We start from the raw sequence: 6650 nt of genomic DNA, 5'->3' as shown, positions 1-6650 counted from the left end.
GACATGGTCATTTTCTTACATTATATCTAATCATTCTATACATATGAAATATCTGTGTCTGTCTATTGGCAAGTTCCCTGGTAGCTCAGACAGTAAAGTGTCTGCCTACAACGCAGGATACCTGGATTCGATCCCTGGGTCAGGAAGATCCTCTGGAGAAGGAAATGGCAACCTATCTATCTACGTCAATCTATCTATCTAATCTATAGATTCCAGTTTAGGGTGAGTTTATTGTATTCATTTTTCATAATTTCTTTTTCAGAGGGGATCTTTGCTAGAATTCAGGAGGTACCTGACTGTTCCCCATCTCTCATCTACCTCCAGTCCATACTGACTATAGAAGAAAAGGATCCATAGTTTCCTTTCTCCTTCTTTCCTGTCTCTCTCTTTCTTAAATAAATTTTAATTTTGAAATAGTTTAAGGTGCCAGTACAAGAAATTTCAAAAGTACTATAGTACATAGAGTTCCCATGTACATTCTAACATTGCATAATCATGGCACAGGTCAAAACCAGGGAGTTACACTGGTATAATATTATAAACTCACATTACCTTACTTGGATTTCACTAGTTTTCACATGCACCCTGTGTGTGTGTGTGTGTGTGTAGTTCCGTGACGTTTCAGCATACGTGTAGATTGAGAAACCAACACCACAACGAAGCTTTGTGTCACTCCTTACTAGTCAGTGATTTTCTTTTATAAATATTTTCAGTGTTAGAAATCCTAGTCCAGGAGATTTTTACTATTTCACGCATCTGAAGTTCTTATGCAAATGACCTTGAGGGACAATTGTTGTGACCTACCAATCCCTTCCCCTGGGGAATAATCTCATTCACTATTACCAAGGCCTCAATGGCAACTTCTACTCCCAGACTGTCTTGAGTTTTATTTCTGAATCTTTGAATAGTTTCTGTTATTGAGCACATTTTTTAAAATGTACATTTGTAGGAATAGTCTAGCAGGATTTTTGAAAGTTAGGATTTCTGATTAAAATTTCTCTGACTATAGTTGCATAATAAAAAATTTCTTGGATTTCCCTGGTGGTCCAGGGGTTGAAAAGTCCGCCTGCCAGGGCAGGGGACATGGGTTCAATCCCTGGTCTTGGAAGATACCACATGCTGCAGAGAAACTGGGTTCATGTGCTGTAACTACTGAAGCCCATGCGCCCTAGAGCCCATTCTTGGCAACAAGAGAAGGCATTGCAGTAAGAAGCCGGTGCGCCACTAGAGAGTGGCCCCTGCTTGCTGCAACTAGAGAAGCCTGCACACAGCAACAAAGACCCAGCACCATCAAAAATGAATACATTTTAAAATTTCATAATCTGTGAAACATGTTGGCATGTGTGTGTGTGTGCTTAGTCACTTAGTTGTGTCCGACTCTTTGTGACCCCACAGACTGTAGCCCACCAGGCTCCTCTGTCCATGGGGAATGGGCTGCCAAGCTGTCCTCAAGGGGATCTTCCCAACCCAGGGATTGAACCCAGGTCTCCTGCACTGCAGGCAGATGCTTTACTGTCTGAGCCACCATGAATACTGGAGTGGGTAGCCTATCCCTTCTTCAGGGGATCTTCCCGATCCAGGAATCAAACCAGGGTCTCATGCATTGCAGGCAGATTCTTTACCGGCTGACTACCACGGAAGCCTGTGTTGGTATATACCTTCACACAAACCTAAACTTGTTTCCTCTGGGCTCTAAGGTTTCCTATACATACGTCCTTCATATTGGCTTTTCACCTTGGGGTGTTAAATGTGGACGTATTTAGGGCCAATGTCCTCTTCTAAAAAATACCATACAAGGTTACAGTCTTCAGAAGTCTGCTCTCAAGGAGTTCGGTTTCCTGGTGAGTTTTCAGAGCAGTACACTGTTGTTAGCCTCAGAGTTTTCATAAGTACTTTTGCAAGACCATCCCTTGAGATAGTAAAAAACTAAATAGCTATTGGAGCCAGCCCAGTGAACTAAGTGTTTTAAATAAATAAATAATGACACATGCATATCGAGTGTAACCATCATAACTGTCTATTTGAGGTCATTACAGAGAACAAAGCATAATTCAACCCAGGAGAGCATGGCTAAAACATTCTCTAGGACCGAATTAATTCTTAGAATAAAAAAACTGGTTGTTGATCAAAGATTGGAGGATGTTTGTCCCATGACTTGGAGAGCAGAAAGGAACCCCTAACCGGTGGTGGGAATGTAAAACAGTAAAGCCACTTTGGAAAACAGCTTGGCAGTTTACAGTTAAAAGTTAAACATAAAACTACTTGGAAATTCTACTCTTACCGAAGAGAAGTAAAAATGTATGTTCACACAAAGACTCACGTTCAAATGTTCATAGCTGCATTATTCATAGGAGTCAAAATCTGCAAACAACCCAACTGTTCACCAAATAGTGAAGAGATGCATAAAGTGTGGTGTATCCATACAATTGATCTGTGTGTGTGCTGAATGCGGTCCGACTCTGTGACCCCATGGACTGTAGCCCACCAGGCTCCTCTCTCCATGGGATTTTCCAGACAAGAATACTGCAGTGGGTTGCCATTTCCTTCTCCAGGGGATCTTCTGACCCAGCGATCAAACCTACATCCCTTGCGCCTCCTGCATTGGCAGGTGGATTCTTTACCACTGCACCACCTGGGAAGCCCCAGAATGGATGTTCCTCAGAAGTAAAAAGGGAATAAACTACTTACATATGGTACATAATAGATGAACTTCAATAATGTCATGTTCAGTTAGACACAAGAGACCACATATTATATGATTCCGTTTGCAAGAAATGTCTAGAAAAGGCAAACTTATAGAGACAGATATTAAATTAACGATTGCCTGGGTTTGGAGAAGAGAACAGGATGAGGGCATAAGGTATTGTGTTGAGGGGATAGAAATGTTCTAAACTGATTTATAGAGATTGTTACACCACTTGGTAAAGTTACTAAAAACAATTTGAAATAGGTAAATTTTCTAATATGTAAAGTGTAGCTTGACAGTGCTGTTTTATTTTTAAAAAAGGGAAGTAACCCACATTTTTCTGGGAGACAGAAGGATCAGCCATGGGTAAGCGCTCTAAGAAGTTCTGGGGATTTTTCAAATCTCAGTTTGGGCTGAAGCATATGTTGTCAGTCACTCTCCAGGCCTCGGCAATCCTCACTGTATTTCTCTCTTTGGAAGGTGCTCTTTTCCTCCCATTTCTAGTTTGAGACTAGAAAGCATTTCTAGTTTATGGTGCTTGAATGGAAGAACCAGCGCTTTTGTTACCCCTTATACCCTCGGCTTCTCTGAATGGGAAGGGCCACGTCAGCAGATGCCTAATGGAAAATCTTAGTGGGAGAAAGAAAAGCTTATTTGTCAGTCTAAATCTGATTTGAGGAAATGGGGAAGGGAGGGTGCAGAACTGAAGAGATAGTGCCCTGGAGACACAGGGGAGAGAAGGGGGATTGGCCTACCTGATTCCCCTGGGGGAGAGGCCCAGGGGGTGTAGGGGCACCCAGGCTGGAGAGAACCCACTCCCCAAGGAATCTCACACTGCGATAAGAAGCTGCCCATCTTACAGGGACTTCTGCTCCTCTCAGTAGTCCTGTGTGTCCATGATATTTGCATGACAGCATGGCCAGAGGAAGCTGAGTGGGCTAGAGGGTAGGCAAGTGTGGTGTAGACCAGGAGAGGATCCAGAGAGCAGAGCCACAGTCCATCCAGTGTCCAGAAGAGGACAGCTTGGACTAGAAGTGATATAGTATGAGTATAGTTATAAACTTCGCATGCATATCTATCATTTATTAGTTCTGGGCTCTTGAGCAAATTAACCCCTCTCTACTAATGATCTATTTCTATGTACATTTTGTAGTACACTGTACTATTATGTTATTCTTTATTCTATGATTATAATTTGCCTGTGGTGGTTGCATTCAGCTTCAGGGTCAGCTGTATGCTGAGGTCAGCTGAGATGCTGAACCAGTTGGGCCTCCCTCACCATGTGGTTCTTTTCATTCATTAGTTTGATCTGGGAGTCTTAAATGAAGTTGGGTTCAAAGATGATAAGCTCCAATGTGCAAGAATTTATCAGTAAGTCATGCTTGCTGAAGGATCATTGGCCAAAGCAAATCACCTGGGTTAGCAGGTAGGTAATCATTGTGAAGGTGAGAATACTGGGAGGTCTGATTCAGGTAGGTACCAGAAGCATAACAGCCTACCACACTTCCTAAGCCTCAGTTTCTTCATCTGTAAAATGAGGATGAGACTATTTCATTTGTCTTATGCAGAATAAATGAGGTCATATATGTAAAGCACCCATAAAAAAGTCTAGCACTTAGTAATCAGTGGATACTTGTTTTTATCATCATCACTAACATTGTTATTATCATTATTGCTACTGTACTTTCACCTCAGAGTATTATTAGAGTATCAGGAGATTTGGGAGTGAAAAACCAGGAGGGCCTGACCTAATCTAGGAAGTCAGGGAAGACTTTTTTGATAAAATATTCCAACTGAGGTCCGATATATAAATTAAAAGTTGAAGATCCCCTGGAGAAGGGAATGGCCACCCACTCCAGTATTTTTGCCTGGAGAATTCCATGGGCAGAGGAGCTTGGCGGGGCACAGTTCATGGAGTCGCAAAGAGTTGGACATGACTGAGCAACTAATACACACACACACACACACACACACACACAAGCTAAAGACATGGAAGCAATCATCTAACTGTCCATCAATAGAGGAATGGTTAAAGAAGATGTAACATATATATATATATTGCTTCCCCAGTGGCTCAGCAGTAAAGAATCCCCCAGCAATGCAGGAGATGCAGGTTCGATCCCTGGGTCAGGAAGACACCCTAAAGGAGAGCAAAGCAACACACTCTAGTATTTTTGCCTGGAGAATCCCATGGACAGAGGAGGCTGGTGGGCTACAGTCCGTGGGGTCACAAAGAGTCAGACATGACCGAAGTGACAGAGCACACGTGCACACATACACATATATCTGCCATTGCCGCACATGGATGAGCCCAGAGATTAGCATACTAAGTGAAGTAAGTCAGACAGAGAGAGATGACTATCACAAGATGTAACTTAAATATGGAATCTAATAAATAGGACAAATGAACCTATTTACAAAACAGAAACAGACCTATATACATATTAATAGAAAACTTATGGTTATCAAAGGGGAAGGGGAGGGAGGGATATACTGGGAATATGGGATTAACAGATGCATACTACAATATATAAAACAGATAAACAGCAAGGACCTACTGTACAGCACAAGGAACTATATTTAATATCTTGCAATAAGCTTTAATGGAAAATAATTGAAAAATATGGCATATCTACGTAAATATATAACTGAATCACTTTGTTGTACACCTGAAACTTACCCGATATTGTAAATCAACTAAACTTCAATTTTAAAAAAGTTTACTAGGCTAAAGGGATCCATGGGAAGACCATTCCAAGAGAGAAAACAGTGTGTGCAAAAACCCTGAGGCTGGGGGGGAGTACACAGTAGCTACCACAGCCATGAAACAGATGATTATACAGTGTTAGTATTGCAAACCCAGAGATATTCCCTGGATGTTTTGAACATGTCCACCTTTAACATTTGCAGGGCCCAGAGCAAGAGTACAAAGAAAGGACCATTGACTATACATCTAAGAATTTAAAATTGTAAACCTAGCTAATAAACTATCAATACAATGTGTTCTATCCTCCTACCTTATCAGATATACCCCTGGCTCACCCCCGTTGACTTCGCAACCCCAGCTCCATCCTGCACTGTGAATGTCAGCACACCTGCCCGTGGACCCCTCAGACTGCATATCCAAGCTTCTCTCCAGCAGCAAATAGCCATTGCCCAGCTACCTCTCAGCATCCCTCGGGGTGTGTTCACCAGCTATGTGGTCAACTTTCAAGATGGAGGGCTGGAGGCCATTCAAGGAGAACATTCTGGGATCTTGAGTATCCAACATACGGTCCAGGAGGGAAAATCCATTCTCTGAATGGACATATTCCCTTGGTCCAGGGGTTTGTTTGTCCTGGAAGGAGAGGCCAGTCAAAAGGAGGGTCAGAAAGGAGCCCCTGAAATACAAGGCCCAAGCCTGGGCCCCTCACACCCAGCACACACTGGTTTTGGGAACCCAGGGAAAATAACTGAAGCCATGGGAGGGGAAGGCTTCCTGGAGGAGGAAATGCCCAAGCCCAGTATTTCCCAGCAGAGGAAGCATCTGCCACAAAATCGAAGTACATGGCATAATAAATCTAATGTTCCTTGATATCAAATATGAAATGCTACAACCGGGTGGCAGATGTTTTAGCTTTAGTCAAGGCATTTCTCTTTGAGCCCTTTTATTTGGCGAGATTGCCAGCGTTCTGATTAGCTGCAGTTTCAGTGAAGAAGGCTTACTCTGCTAGGCTCGAACATGGCTTAGCAAAGAACAGAGGGGTCTGTGCGCTCATTTCTAAGCTGTTATCATGACGATGACTAGTTTGATCTCCTTGCAGTCCAAGGGATTCTCAAGAGTCTTCTCCAACACCACAGTTTAAAAGCATGAATTCTTCGGCGCTCTGCTTTCTTTATAGTCCAACTCTCACATCCATACATGACTATTGGAAAAACTATAGCTTTGACCAGATGGACCTTTGTTGTCAAAGTAATGTTTCTG

At 42.5% G+C, this 6650-nt stretch overlaps 1 long non-coding RNA gene across 1 annotated transcript; it reads left to right on the top strand.

Moving 5' to 3' along the window:
- Positions 1–2596: 2596 nt before the first annotated feature.
- LOC129654047 (uncharacterized) lies at positions 2597–6309 on the top strand. The gene is made up of 4 exons (XR_008715358.1): positions 2597–2693; positions 3008–3052; positions 3990–4112; positions 5712–6309. It is a non-coding gene; the product is annotated as an uncharacterized LOC129654047 (long non-coding RNA).
- The last annotated feature ends 341 nt before the right edge of the window (positions 6310–6650 follow it).

This window comes from Bubalus kerabau, chromosome 5 (genome assembly GCF_029407905.1).
Source record: "Bubalus kerabau isolate K-KA32 ecotype Philippines breed swamp buffalo chromosome 5, PCC_UOA_SB_1v2, whole genome shotgun sequence".
In the NCBI taxonomy this organism is placed as follows: domain Eukaryota; kingdom Metazoa; phylum Chordata; class Mammalia; order Artiodactyla; family Bovidae; genus Bubalus; species Bubalus kerabau.
Note: the sequence above shows the minus strand (reverse complement) of the source record. Positions and strands in the feature narration are given on the sequence as shown.